The sequence below is a fragment of the Ochotona curzoniae genome, unplaced genomic scaffold (genome assembly GCF_017591425.1).
Source record: "Ochotona curzoniae isolate NIBS_2020 unplaced genomic scaffold, NIBS_Ocur_1.0 contig_48, whole genome shotgun sequence".
In the NCBI taxonomy this organism is placed as follows: domain Eukaryota; kingdom Metazoa; phylum Chordata; class Mammalia; order Lagomorpha; family Ochotonidae; genus Ochotona; species Ochotona curzoniae.
Genome location: NW_024466391.1, coordinates 2,997,913 through 3,013,734, shown reverse-complemented (window position 1 = coordinate 3,013,734; position 15,822 = coordinate 2,997,913).

Sequence of the window (15,822 nt, the reverse complement as noted above, 5' to 3'; positions counted from 1 at the left end):
GGGCATGAGGCTGCCCTGGAAAGGTGTGTTCCCGTCACAAGGATGATTCCCAGCACAGCTGCTCTTCCTGCTTCTGGCACACATGTGGTCTGTGCTCCTGCACACCCATGGCTGCCCACTGTCAGAGGCCAAACCAGTGAAGGTGCTCAATCACGGACTTGAGCCTGTGAACCCATAGTCCCCACAGCCCACGGCTCACCCTTAGGGAGGAGGTGGGAGCCCTGCATGGTGCCTCCCCTCCAAGGTCACACTATGGGGCTTGGCATCCAGCCAGAATACACACGAGAGTTCATGGAGACCCTGTCCGTGTTCTTAGGAAAGGTTTTCTAAAAATATTTATGTGCTGCAAACTCAAGCCAGGTAGATTCCTTGTTCTTGAGCAGCCACAGCCACCTAAATGGTCTGCACCTTGACTGGGAAGGGTCTCTCAGGCTCAACCTCACTCTGAGCTCTGGGCCCATCAACAGCCAGAGCTGCTGCTTCCACTCCAGGAGCTTGGCTTGTGACCCCCAGCTGGTGTTGGAAGACCACAGGAGGAGGACAATTCGTGCATCAAAGAACCCTGTCTGGCCACCTCAAGCCCCAGAGCCCAGTGAGTCTTGGGGTACAGCTCAGAGTCACAAAGAACAGACATGCCTACTCTACTCTGCTCCCTTCTGCCAAGTCAGGGTGAATCACGCAGGCTCATCCCTGGCACATGCTCAGAGGCCTGCATAGCCTCACTAGAACCCAGCTCCTTTGGCTGGATGTTGGGAACCAAGAATGCAGACACAGGATAAGGCCCCACACATTACATTCACCCACTCCACCCCTGCAGCAGCACCCACAGTGCTCAGTATGGACCCAGCCCTGGCCAGTACATTTCCTACGGCACAGCCTCCTTCTCCTCATCAAAGGTCTGGGGGAGCTTTCAGGGTGCCCACCTCAGGATACACCCCTCAAGGTGACCAATGGGCAGATGGTGGCAGTGGAAGCATGGTGAGAGGGCAAAGAGCAGTGGGCAGGGATGATCCTAGGCCCAGCCAAGAGTGGGGCACCCAGAACCCAGAGGAACTGCACACAAATAGATTTAAGATCCACAAGACCCTGCTGACTCAAGTGCTCCTGAGACAAGGGGAAGAAGTGTTGCAAGGCCAGGGAGCACCCTAGGCGAGGCAGAAGGGAGAGGGAGACCTCTGATCCCAGGAGCCATGCAGTCCCTGCTCCTACCATGCACTCAGGGTCACCTGCCAGATGTCTCACTGGGTCCCTAGCCCTCTCCCACATGTGCCTTGGCACAAAGTGGACACCAATATTCTGCCCCCTCAGGGACCCCAGTGCATACCCCACTTCCTTCCACAAAGTCTGAGGCAAAGCTGCCATCCCCACAGCCCCATGTCTCATGGGCTGTCAGCTCCCACTGCCCCCTTCAGTGGACACCCACACATGTCCAAGTGCTCCCAACCCCCCATGTGCTGAGTCAACAACCTCTCCTCCCCTCTGTGGGGGACATCCCATCATGTCACATGCTTTAGAGGAGACCCCAGTGATAGCTGCCTGTGGACCTGGGTGTAAATGGACAGAATTCCACAGCCATTCACCTCCACTTCTTGCCGAGGCCTTTGCCCAGCTCTCCCTGCTCAGGCCTCAGATGCAGGGAGTAGAGCTGGCCAAGTGAAAGTCCAGTCGCCCCTGTCTTTGCCTCTGCCACTCTGCAGCCATCCCTGAACATACAATGTGGAATCCAGGGTGTCCTCTGCAGGGCCAGAGCTCAGGCAGTCACTGTAGGTCTAGCATGGCCAGCACTTCCACTAGCAGGCTACAGAACCACTGAGCTGTCCACCCGTGCGGTGCTGAACTCCAAAGCACCCAGCCCAGTGCTGCCCACTCAGCTGCAGGACACTCTTTCATGGTGGCATCCTGTTCACCTTTGCTGGGCTGTTTTCCTGGCCTCCTTAGCCTTAGCAGGCCCACCTTCTCTGGGTCACTTCATCTGACCTCTCTACCTAAGACAGAAGGAAGAGACCCCAAGCAAGGGTGTCATCAAGCAGCTGTTGCAGGGAGATCCAGGCAAGGCCCTGGTTGAAGCCTGGGAGCTGCACTTTATCGGCCCCAAAGTGTCCCCTGCTCACCTAGACCAAAGTGTTCCCACCTTGGCGTGCACCTAGGCACCAATAGTGAATCTCTACCCAGATTCCCAGCTGCACACGTGATAGCTGTTGGGTCCACGAGATCTGGTACCAGCACAGTTCTGAGGACCAGGGAGAAAGGGGGCTGAAGATGAAACCACAGCTCAGTGGTCCAGACAAAGCCCGGCACAGCACGACATTCAAGGCATAAACAAGAATGTGACAACCCACAGTGAAGAAGAAAAACAAGATTCTAGCTCAGGCTCGGGGCATTGTGGCCCTGACAACTCTGCAGGAGCAAGTGCAAGCACTGACCCAAGCAACTTTCACAGACCCAGGGAGAAGTGCACTCCAGAAAATGCCAGCCTTGTGGGGTAACCTCAGCTGGGCCTCAGGGTGACACCTGCATGGCACAACAGAATGCACCCCTACACTACTCATGGTTTCTGCCTCCCAATCCAGGGACTGACTCTGCCTGAACCCCAGGGAACAAAGATGAGAATCAAGGACACTCTCCCATCTGGAGATCTCTCAGAAGCTTCTGGCACCCACACTCCAGCCATGAGCCTCTTCACCCCAGCACCAGTGGCCACAGGGGTGCTGGGAGGAGCTGACAAGGGAGCATCCACCAGCTCAGCCCCACTCCCATAATGAAGGGAAGCTTCAGGGACACCCCCCATCCCACTCCCATGGACACTCTGGCCCCACATCTCTTGGTACCCACAGCCAGTCTCTTGTTCCTGTCCACGGCTCTGCCTCTGCAGGGCAGAGCCTTGGTCAACATATTCAATCCCCATGCAAACCCACACATCCAGGCAGAGACGGACACGTTGGACAGGACAAAGAAATGTACTGGGCATCCATCCCGTTCCCATGACAATCTGCCTTCTATAAAGGAATGTCACTAAGTGGTCCCCAATAAAAACAGGAAACGGATGCTGCTGCAGAGGGCCCAGCCCACTGCCTCCTCCCTTTGCCCACGCCTGGCCATGAACACTGTTCCCCTGAAATTCCACCACTGCAGGCCCAGGCTGGCTGGTAGCCCTGGCTACAGCGCCCACATTACCTCTCAATGCTCCCAGTCTCTAGTTCAGGACAGGAGCAAAAACAGGGAAAAGCATTTAGCAGCCACAAGACAGCACAAAGCCCGACCTCCACGAGTGGGCAAGACCCAGTGTGTCCCCCACTTTGTAGAGCCAGCATTAGTCCTGGCTGACCTGTGATCCAAGCATTCACAGATGAGGGGTGAGCTAAGGTATTCTACCCAGGGTGTATACCCACACTGGTGCCTCTAGTGCTGGCCACTGGACAAAAAGGGACTCTGAAGCCACTGTGGAGTAGGGAATTGTGAAGACCCACCAAGCACCCAACAACGTGAAGAGGGCAGTCACGTGGGCCAACTTGAAGTTCTAACATACTCAGCTGCCATGCCCTGGGCTGTGTGGATGACCTTCCTCACAGGTCTCTGCAATGGGCAGGAGGTTGGGGGTGTCTTGCTTGCTTCCTCTCTGCTGTCAGGCAGGGCATCCCTGGCCCATGTGCTCCACAGCTTCTGGCTGCTTGGCTCTTGCCCACTGCTGCCCCTTCATCTCCACCCTGGTGGGGGTCACAGACCCCTCATTCACACCTCATATCTAGATATCAACCTCCCCCTTTGGCTTTCCACTCACGTGGCAATCTGTGTCCCATTCTATGGCTGGCTGTCACCTTGCCATATACCACCTCTACTTCACCTGCCCCAGCCTGGGCTGTGTCCTGGTGCAGGCTCCTCCCAAGCCTGCGGATTGGCACAGAGCTCTCTATTCTCCCTACCCACATCCCTGCCAAGGTCACCATCCCTGTCTCATTGGAAGCCGACTCCTATAACCTTTCTGGGTCCCTGCACCCATAATGAGACCAAGGTGTGGCTCCTGGCTCCTATTTGGGCCTTGCCCAGCCCCTGCTGCTGCAGCCATTTGGAATGTGACCCAACAGCTGGGGGATTTCTCCATGCCCCTCTGACTTAAACAGAAGAAAAGGGGTGCCCTTTGCAGCATCCACCCCTGGGAATGTAAATGGCAGAGGCAGGTACCTCAGAAATAAGGCACCCTCCCTGGGAGCACAACAAGGGCCAGACAGACACTGGGGTTCTCACACTAAGTTCTGGGAAGTCAAGGCTGGCCACCCTGGGCTCCTCAGCCAGCAGAGATGTCCCAGGATCCAACAGGGGGGAGGGTAATGGCAGGGTGGGGTGAGTAAATAAAACATCCTCCTCCTACTACAACTGCATCTGCCCAGCCTGAGGACACAGGGTGAGGACTCCCACCTGGGCCAGTGCCCGGGTTGGAGCCCGTCCCTCCCAGTGGCTGCCTTCACCTCCTAGCTCTGGGCCCTGCCTGCTCTAGGCATCGCAGCAGCCCCAGTCATATCTGCCCTGAGGAGGGCACAAACTCATCTTTCCTACTTGGTTGGTTGGGAAATGGAGTCAAAGAAACGAACCCCAAAGGGGAGTAAATATGCACAAATCCCAAGTAGGCACCAGCTCACGCTCCCGAAAGGGAAACCAAAGAAACAGGGAGATACGAGTTTAATCATCTTCAACTTCTCAGAAACAAGGAAAATTACATTTTTTGATTAAAAGGCTCATTCCGTGTCAAGCCCAGGGACTGGAAAAGGCACAGTTCCTTCAAGCCTGGCCCTGAGAAAGCCAAAGCAGCAGAAACCAGATAAGACTCCAAGCAACTCCCAAGGGAGACCCCTTTTCCTTCACCACCTCCCAGCAGGTAGGGCTGAAGGAAAACAAAGTTAGGAACATGTCCTCCATGCTCCAGGGACACACTGTCTGACAGTCCCAGCAGAAAGAAGATATAAGGACACCCCAAAGACAAAGTGGTGCCATGAAAGCATGAGACCCAAGCTAAGGCTGCACCCACCACCGGGAACAGTCCCCTGATCCTGAGCCCCTGTCCCCTGGGTTCAGGTTCCCCAAGACCCCATCCCCAGGGAAAATCAGGCCAGCAAGGGGAGAAGGGTCTCCACGTCCCTGAAAGGTCTGGCCCTGAGAGGAGCCACAAGCGGTGCATGTGTGTGGGGTGCGTGTACACACATGCACGCATATGTGTCTTCCCAGGGGCCAAGGCCCATGACAGGCACCAGCCCTTGGGATCTGTGCTCATGTTGCTTTCCCGCTGAGGAACCAGAGTAGGAGTTAGAGCTAGCAGGAGGCCTGGTGCGTGGCTGAGATCAAAGCCCAGCCCATTTCCCTGGTCCCAGACCCTCCTCTGCTGGCCTTGCGTGTCTGGGGAAAAGAGCAGGTGCTAGGACAACCCCACCCCAGGTGATCCTTACTGCGGGCTGACACCAGGCAGGCCCCAGAGCGGCACTAACATCCAGCACTGCACAACCTCCGCCAGGCCTGCAGCGGGGGTGACATGCACCTGAAGCTCACACAGCCCAGGCGAAGCAGTCATCTACTCACAGAGGGGCTGAAGACAGGGGTCACAGACAACATCAAAGGCCACCCCAGAGCCCTCTGGCCTCAGGCAGACTCCAGCCCAGGAAAGTGGAGTCCAGTGAAGAGGACACCGCTAAGGTGGGTATGTGAGGAGGCCCACAGAGCGCCCACAACTCTGCCAACAGCTGGTCAGTGACAGGGCCCCACCCACACCCCTTCCCTCCATCCCCTGGCCGCTGCCAAGACTTTCCAGCCTCCGGGCCTCTGGAGACCACAATGCTCCTCCCCCAAGCTCTTGGCTGGAGCACAAATGTGCTGGGGGGAATGGGGCAGAAACAAGCTGGCAACGGAAGGGAAGGGGACGGGACTAGAGGCACGCATGGAACTGGGGAAGGAACGGACTAGGGACAAGAACAGGGCTGGAGGCGGGAGTTGCTCCTTTTTTCTCCTTCTGTAGCACTGATACCCAGAGGGAAGGGGAGGATTTGCTGATTTGCTGATGGAGCAGACAGACCTGGTTTTGCTGAGTTTAGGTGGAAACGAGAAACAGGAGTGGGGTGGGGGCAGGGCTTGGCACGTTTCTTGCTATTTTGCTTCTAAGTCAGCCTCGCAAGCACTCTCTCTGCCAAACGCAAGCCCGTTCCTAATCTCCCCGCGGCAGCTCACTGCTGAGAAGATAATACAGATGTGACTTCCAGCACCACACACTTCCCGCTCCATTCACATGCAAATACTGACCTTTCACCCAGGCCGCCTCCTAGTAGAGCTCCCTCAAAATGCAAATGGATCGTTGTGAGAGGCTGGCTCCCTCACGTTATCATCTTATTTCTTTTAACCTCGTCTGTGCTGAGAAGCAAAGCTCAGTGGAGAATAAGGGCTCTCAAACCAAAGCCCGTTGTCACCCCAGGGGGGCCAAAGGACACCTGTGTCCTGGGAGGAATCCAGATAGGTCAAGGGGTGCCGTCTACCCTTAGGCCTGAAACACCACCCCACCTCGAGCCACTGGCAAGACCCCCAAAGGGGGCAGCCAAAGATGGCCCCAGAAAAGATGCTGAGCAGGATGGGGAGGCTTCTCTCCTGGCTCACCCTGCTAGCCAGGCTGGGCAGTCAGGATGGCCCCACTCAGGACAGCAGCCCTGCTGGCCATGCCCACCCAGAGACCCCTCTTGGAACAGGCCAAATGAACCAGCCCACATAAATCCTGCAGCTCAGGGGAGTGAGAGAGCCCAGGCAAGAGCAGCCCAGTTCCATTCCACCTTCCAGGGGCAGGAATGGAAAGGGGGCAGGGCTGGGCTCAGGGAGTTGCGGCTCCTCCCTTGGAGCTGAGTGACTAAGGCTTGATACCTTTCAGTCCAGGCCACACCGGAGTGTCACTTGAAGCTCAGAAGAAGGGCCCCCAGGGCCCAGGCCTACCCCGTGAGGCAGGAAGATCCTGAGGTGCTCTGAGACAGTGGCATTTTTAAACTTTTACTTATTTATTGAAAGGCTACAGCTGGCTCACTCCCCAGATGGCCACAACAGCCAAAGAAGGCCAGACTGAAGTCGGAAGCTTTTTTTCCAGGTCCCCCACACAGGTGCAGGAGCCTCATCACATGCCAATCCACCATGTGACATGCCTCTGGGTTTCAAGCCCCAGTGCTCTGCCCAGGCACACTCAGGAGTGAGGGTCTTGCCTCGGCCCCTCGGCCACAGTCCCCCCCGGGGGAGAGAGAGGCCCTGAGCACTGGGAGATGGGGCTGAGTGAGAGATTTGGAGCAAGGATGAGCACGACCCCTCCATGTACAGACTGGTCTTCTCATTCTGTTGGGCAGGAAAAAAAGCAGGGGTGGGGTAGGATTGCACCCAGCCGCTCCTCCCACATCAGTGGGGCACAGGGAACCTCTCAGTATGCACTCCCCTGCCACCCCCAAGGACCCCAGTGCTGGAGGAACCAGGGCTCCAAATTACTACACACAGGGATGCAAGGACATTGGCACTCTCAAGAGGGCAGTACCAGGGAGGGAGCAATCCAGGGGTGGGTAAACCTGGAGGTCACCAAGGCAGGGCTAGTGAGACAAGTGGGGAGAGAGGAGGGGAGATGAGAGGACCTCACACTGTTTTCCATTCTCTGCAAGGCTTGGCAGGGTGCCGGGTGAGTGTAGAGTAGGGAGGGGGCTGTGGCAGAGCTGATAGGTTCAGATCCTGCTGCTCCTCTTTCTTTTTTTTTTTTTTTTTAGGTTTATTTTTATTTTCATTACAAAGTCAGATATACAGAGAGGAAGAGAGACTGAGAGGAAGATGATTCACTCCCCAAGTGACCGCAACGGCCAGTGCTGTGCCGATCCGGACCCAGGAGCTCTACCAGGTCTCCCATGTGCTTTGGGCCATCCTCAACTGCTTTCCCAGGCCACAAGCAGGGAGCTGGATGGAAAGTGGAGCTGCTGGGATCAGAACCGGCACCTATATGGGATTTCGGAGTGTTCAAGGCAAGGACTTTAGCTGCTAGGCCATGCCGCCCAGCCCTGCTCCTCTTTCAAGCCAGCCCTCTGCTAATGCTCCTGGAGCAGCAGAGGCTGGCCCCTTCCTGGGGCCCCTGCCAACCACATGCAATACAAGGACAGAGCTCCAGCTCCTGACTTCAGCCTGGCCTAGCCTGGCTGATGCGGCCATCTGAGGAGAGAACGAAAAAATAGAAGATCCATCTCTCTCTCCCTCCTGCCCACCCTGCCCCACTCCACCCCCTCCACACACACACACACACACACACACACACACACACACACACACACACATCTGTCTCTCCCTCTTTCTGTAACTCAACCTTTCAAATGAACACATAAATCTTCAATGAAAAATAAAGTGGCATTTGGAGAAATTCTGCCCTTCGTGAGAGGGAAAACGCACTGAGAGCCCAAGAGGCCATGCACAGCCCCAGGCAGTGGGGACCTGAGTCTTTGGCAGCAGACAGCCCCTTGGAAGCCCCTGGTGCAGTTGGGGCCGATGCACGAGACACCATGAAGACCATGTGGACACTATCACACTACCAGGGGCGGCTCAAGAGGAGAGGAATCCCTGTCAGCTCTGCAAGGGTGCCAGCAAGGCCCCAGGTCTCTGAGGGCCTGGGGCAACCAGGCTCAGCTGGCTGGCTGTCCAGTGTTCAGCCTACAAGGAGTCAGGTGACCAATGGGACCCCCTGCACAGCCCCTCTGGGTCCAGCTGGCTGGGATGGTTCCTAGCCCCTGCTCATACCAGTCCAGTGCTGACCCAAGTCTTCCAGTAACTCCTGGAGTCTCCCACACCTGTCTACACAAGCAGGTTGGGTGAGCTGCCCACCCAGGATGAGCTCAGCCCCCACACAGCTGCTAAGGTCATCCCAGGCTCCACTCCTGCTGCATTCACCTAAGATCTGGGCCCTGCAAATCAGAATCCCACAAAGTCCAGCCATGGCCAGCCTGGGCAGCACTGGTCACATGGTCAGCTGAGCCCTGACATAGTTGGTGCTGGCCCCTACTAGCCCCATGGCCCTCATAGCCTCACCTGCCCCACTGAGGTAAAAGGAAGGAGGAAAGGGGTTCCAGACAGCACCAGGAAGTGTGCCATGGAGCCAGGCCACAGACAAAAGCTGCAGACAGCACACAAGACTAGCACTCAGCACTTGGGACTTGGGACCAGCACTCAGGCCCAGCACTCAGCACCAACACTCAGCACTCAGGACCAGCACTCAGCACTCAATACTTAGCACTCAGCACTCTGATGGACTCTGCATGTGTACCTCTTGCTGTCCACCCCCTGCCAGCCTCCCCTGAGACTCTGGGCACAAATGAGATTTCCAAGGGGAAGCAGGAGAGCTTCTAGGTCCATAGGCTTGGGGATCAGCTCGGGGAGCTCCCCACCAGGACCAGAGCTATCAGGGCAAGGTGACTGCTGCGCTGGCAGGAATCTTCCACAAAGGTCTGGAGATATGTCCCAACACATGGGCAACACCAGAGTGACACAAGGGACAGAACAGCCATCCCAGACTGATGCCAGTCCCAACGCACTCAGAGCTCAGAGCCTCCCAAGCAGAAAGCCCAGTTGCTCCAACTCACAGAGGCCCCAGCCCAGTCCCTGCCTTGTCCCACACTGCCCCAGGGTCTGGGGCTGGAGCTTTGCGGGGGGCCTCCAGCTCCAGCTTTAAGAGATGGAGGAGTTCTAGGTGCTGCCTGCTTCTCTCTGAGAACAAACAACCTCCGCCCTGCCCTGCCACCAGCAGCCTCCTCCCAGCATCAGTGTCTAGCATCACAAGACACTAAGTCCTGCTCCCTCCTCCTTTGTTTACCATTAATTAAAGAGGCCATATGGAAGGGGGTGGTCATTGTGGTTCAGGACGAATGGGAAGGGAGTCCCGGTGGCCAGAAGCCTGAGGCCCAGGTTCCTGTCCCAGCCAGCCCTGCTGCCTGCTCAGCCAGCGCAGGGTGGACATGGCTCCAGGAGGGCTTGTCCCTCACCCTAGCTTTCTGCCTTTTGTTCACTTATCCCTAGGCTGCCCTGCAACAGATAGAATCGCTTACCTCTCATCCCCAGAGACCATCAACCCTGGTTGTCGTTGCGACAGTGCAGTGACCTCAGGCCGCTACAAGCCCACATCTCAAATGCAGAGAGCCCAGGGCTCCAGAGCAGGCAAGAGGCTCCCACCCCTGGAAAGGGGCCCACCTGCCATGACAGCCTACAGGGGTGGAAGTGAACTCAGAAGACAGCCAAGACATGACCCACAGGCACTGGCTCCCAGCATTCCTGCCCAGCCCACTGGAGCCTGCTGATTCCCAAGTCCTGGTGCATGCCCTGGCCACGACTATACCGTAGGGGAGGCACGGGGTCCCCAGCACTCGTCCCAGATGCCCACCCACCCACAGCAACCCCTCGGTACCTGGGGTCTTGGCCGCACCAGAGCCGCCCTGGGATCGGGGTTCCCACTCAAGGGAGCCTGAACTGCAGGGTCCTGGCATTGCTCCTCTCCCAGAAAGTTTGTCCTGACAGACGCTTCCCCTCCCCCGGCACTTTCACTGCCAGCCACGGCAGCCGCGGCAGGAGGAACAGGAGGAGAGCGCCCCAGTCCTCCCTCCCAACGGCTTGGGGCCGTCACCGCGTGCCCTCTCTGCTTCTCCCCCAGGGGAAGCTGGTGCAGGAGCCTGTCTTTGTCAGCCCAAGAAGGTGGCGTTGACTTACCTTCCCGGCTATTGTCTGTCCGCTTTCAAAATGACATCACGGAAAGCAATCATGAAATTTACATGGGGGTGCCGGGTGGCCGGGGGAGGAGGGGAAGGCAGCTGTGGGGAAGCCGGCGTGCGGGCTTCAATTAATGTCTTCTCCCCTTCCAGTGCGAACTCCTAAGCCGGCGAAAGGCGCCTCTCATTTCCTTAATGACCGCTCTCATTAGCGGCCGTGGCACGGGCTGGCGGAGGAGGCTCCTTTGTAAATACGCTACCCATGAACCCTTGGGGCTCCAATATATCTGTTTACTCTCCGAGGTGAAATAAATTTACAGTATAGCATCAGAAAGATGGACCTGCAGAACTGGGGTGGGGGTGCGCAGAGACAACGGGACACCCAGGCCTGCCCTCAGTCCCCACCCACAGAGGGGATCACTGTGTGCTCATGCTGAACCATGATCCACACGGGCTCAACTGCAGATCTTTCAATACAGAACACGCAAACAGGCAGGGCGCCTCTGAGCACCACACCACCACCACCACCCCCGCCTCCCTTGCCAGTGGTTCAGTCCAATAATTCCTAATAGCACCAGCGCATGACAGATGCCCGGGTGAGCAGGGCCACGGTGAAAGTGCTGCACAATATTTATTGGTGGTTAGGAGGACACCCTCCCATTGCGAAGAGCTGCAAAATTCATGGCTCAGCAGGCTGAGCCCACACGGGCTCATCTGCGTGGCTCACAGCCGTAAAACCCAACTCTGCCACAGTCAAGGAAAGCAAAGTCACACCCGGGGAGTGGGTCATGCTCCCCACTTGATAATAAAACAGCCCAAGGCACTTCCCCTTGAAAACACCCAGCTCTCCCCAGTCCAAACAGCCGTGCTCAGATGCACACCCAACTGTCTGGGACATGCCACCCAAGAGAAGCGGACAGCAGCAGTTCCTGGCACATGTCTGTGCTCACACCCGGGGAGACACACAGACCGTGCAGGAGCTTCCTGCACAGCCTTCGTCATCAGCAAGACCTCGGAGAGCACGCCAGGTGGTGCAAGGGGAACCCGCTGCAGTCTGACTGGGTCTGAGTTCAGCACACTTCTCAGTCAGTGACACTGAGGACCAGGCCCCAGGAAGCAGGTTCCAGAACAACTGAGAAGATGGTGGTCATTGTCACGGGCACCTCAGGCTCTGCACATACACTTGTAAATTCTGCTCAGCACAAGTAGGTCGGGTACTCAGGCACAACACGTCACATAACGCCCACGGTAGCTGTGACAGAGCGAAAGTGGAACACACTGGGCAGCCCAGGTCACACAGAGGACAAGATGCTGGCCAACCAGGGGACAGCTGCAACCCCCCAGTTCTCATCCTCCCCCAGACATATCCAGGAGCTGCAGCTCCCCCCACCCCATGGAGGCCACATCCATCTCTTCCAGACTCACACCTCAAACCTCAGGCTCAAAAATGCTAAGAAGCTCTTATCAGCAGCCTGCAGGCACAGGGCAGCCCAGCTGCCATTGTTCCCGGAGAAGACAGGATCCAAGGGAGGCGGAGCTGAGTCAGTCTGTTCCCCAACAACAGCCGAGCTGGGAGCAGAGATGACAGCACAGAGAGTGACGTGTGTCGCTGCCACCGTCCAGGTAACCAGGCTCAGCACCTCCCAGGTCCTTTGTCAGCTCCGCCCCAACTGGGTGTTTGGGGACATACTTCAGGGACCCACGGGTCTCCCACTACAAGCAGCTTCCAAGGAGGGGATTGCGGAGCCAAAGTTCAAACTCAATCGTGAGCAGCGTCACAGAGAAGGAGCAGGATGGGAGAGCGGCCCACCCTCTCCTCCAGCCTCAGGAGTGTGCAAACCCACAAATTGGTGGAGGATTGCAGCACAGCCTGTCAGCACTTCGGACAGCGCCCGGCAGTCCCATCCTGGAGCACACAGAGCATGGCCAGGAGGAAGACACGCTTGCCAGGCTCCCTAGCCACCAAGGGTTTCCTTGTTTCTCCGTGACAGCTCTGGCCAGTGAGGATGAAGCTTGGGCTTCAGACCCCTCCCCGCCTAGAAAGTGTTTTGTGTGGGCTGCGATGCTGAGGGGCAGGAGGGCGGCCCGCAAGGTCGTTTCCAAAGATGCCCAATTACTGTGCACAGACATGCACACGTCAAACCATTTGCTTTATAAAAACTCTTTCAAGTGATTTCAACCTAAACTTTCTGCCTATGTAATTGGCACCACCTTCTCCGGTGACCAGCTGGGGGTGAGCGTCCCCTTATTCCCCTCTGAAAGCTCCTGCAGATGGGCGCCTGCCTCACGTGCTGACGACAATTAGGGCTGTTGTGAGCAGAGCGCGGTGGTCAGCATTAATATTGTATGGAGCAGCTGAGGGCTGGGGGCACTGCCCCAGGCAGGCCTGGCAGATGGAGCAAACAAAACCTCAGCCACTCTCACCCACACCCAGGCTGCCGCGTGCCACCTCACACTCACACAACTCCACACACACTTGGCATCAGCGTGTGAGACACAGCCAATATGCACTCACAGTCACCATGCAGGCTGCCATGGCCCTGGCCAGAACCCACTGGTTACCGAGCATCCTAGGGACATCTGTCACACGGGGGACGCCACAGGCACACGCACTCCTGCCGTCTGCTCCTGACCCAGCATCTCTGCCTCAGCAAGAGGGGTGCTACTGCCCCACACCAAATGTCCTTAGCTCACTAGGCAGAACTGAGGATCAGATAGATGAGCAGGAAATAAGGTGTTGGTCAGGGAGATGGACCAGGTGTGGGGACAGGGAGAGGAGCAGGAAGTGTGCGTGTGTGTTGGTCAGGGAGATGGACCAGGAAGTGTGAATTAGGGAAGTATGAGTGGGGACAGGGAGAGGAGCAGGAAGTGTGAGTGGCAAAGGTAGATGAGCAGGAAGTATGAGTTAGGGAAGTGTGAGTGGAGACAGGGAGATGAGCAGGAAGTGTGTGTGTGTGTTGGTCAGGGAGATAGACCAGGAAGTGTGAATGGGGACAGGAAGGTGAATAGGAAATGGGGCTGATGCCTGCACGTGCCCTGCCCCCACTTCCCTCCAACCCTTTTTGAGGCTGCTGGAAGCGGCCCCAGTGGTCCTTCAGGGAGAGGCTCGTGTCTGTCACCTCATCAGTTGCTCAGAAAAGATCTCAAGTGCTGATGGGGGCAGGCAGGCATGGCTAATTGGTTGCTTGGCAGAAACAAGTGAGCGGGCCAGGGAGAGGTGGTGGGACTCAATAAGCTCCCACAGTCAAGCCTCACCAGGGGCAGGCAGGCAGAGCCTCCTGAGGGGTGCATGTCACTCAATGGTGGGAAGAGTTAGGACTCAGGCTATGTGTCCCAGAGGCACTGTGTCCTGGCTGCCCACACCCAAGCCTGACCAGGGACCCAATGGCCACAGCAAAGCTTCCCAGCCCACACAGCAGGCCTCAGGCCCCAGACACTAGCCATCCAGCAGGGCTAGGGAGGGATGAGGGAGGCAGACAAACCCTCTCCTCACTAACAGATTGACAAGGACAGGAGGGAACTCTTCCTCTAACTGTTCAGCAACCTCCTCCCCACAAACACATAAGGTCGACATCCCCAGGTTAGGATCAGGCTATGAGCAGCAAAGATTCCTGTGAGCTGTGGAGGAGGCAAGAGGTGAAGGAAAGGAGCAACGTAGGGGGCAAAGGAGGCATAGAGAGTGTAGGGGCACCAGCTCCTGCTCACTCCTGTCCAGGATCCTGGCTCCCTCGGGGCCTGCTCCAATGGAGGCCTGGGTTTACCTGAAGCATCTCCAGCCAGCCTACCCTCATTGCAGCTTGGCCAGGGCTGAGCTGCCCCCATAGCTGCACTCCCCCTCTGCCCTCCTGGCTTGCACTTATTCCTCCACAGAGCCTCCTGAATGAGCTCAGAGCACATTCTGCTCTAAGCTAGGGACATCACCACCTCCTCCATCAAAGCCTGCCAACACCTGTGCACTTTATGTCTGGTTCAGGGCACACGGTGGGCTCAGGTTGCCAGCTCTGGCTATGCAGGGCACACTGGGCTCAGGCCACCAGCTGTAGCTATGCAGAGCAGTGGTCACTCAGGATCCCTGTGGGGCTCCAGCATCCATCTCTGTCATCCTCATGAAGTAGGGCCTGTGACTGACCTGGTAAGACCCCCAACACAGGCTCCATGAGGTCCCTCTGATCAGCCATGCGGCTCCTCCATCTGCCCCCCCCCCAACAAACACCTCAACCTAGAGTCTACCTAAGGCCTCTCTGAACCCCTAGCCCAACATCATCACTTTCCTCTCTGCCTCACAGGCCCCCAGGCCATAGACAGTCCAGTTGTCACCACTACAGAGGGTGTGGACCCTAGGATGAGCCCCTGAGTACCCAGGCCTGTGAGCCCTAGGATGGCTCACAGCAGACTCAGCAACAGGCCAGCAGAGGGCAAGAGGACGGAGGCACAGCCAGGAAGGATGGCCTGGATCATACCTGGGAAGCAAGAGTCTTCCCCATTCCTGTCCCTGCTGCAAACAGGAACTATTAGCCAACATCAGCCCAAACAGCCAAGTGCTCTCAGGGAGCTGACTAGAAGCGGGCAGAGGCAGCACCCCAGCAGCCAGAGCCCAAGGCTGCTGGCTGGGGAACACATTCACTGGAGGGCAGTGGGAGTGATGGCCTGGATAGAGGGCCTGGGTTTGAGCAAGAGCACCTGGACAGCAGGGAAGCTGACACAGGACCCATCTGGCTTTCTGAATCAGAGGTGCCAAGTGGGCAGTGAGGGCAGAGAGCAGCCCCCAGCCACACATCCCATACCTGAGAGCAGGAGCTGACCCCTGACTGAGAGGGCAGGGAATGGGGTGCAGGAGCTGATCCCTGGTTGAGAGGACACAGGCAAAGACAGACATAGTCGCAGATAGAGCAGGGAACAAGGTGCCGGGCAGATAGAAGCAGCGGCAACAGCAGGTGGGTAGCAGGGCAGGGAGAGTGGAAGGACACCAAGGGATGGGAAGCAGGCCTGGTGGGACAAGCAATGCAGCAGGGGTCTTCGGACAAACCTGTCACTGTCTTCACCACTGCTGGAGTCAGGACAGGTGTGCATGCCTGTGCAACCCTATGTGTGTTCACCA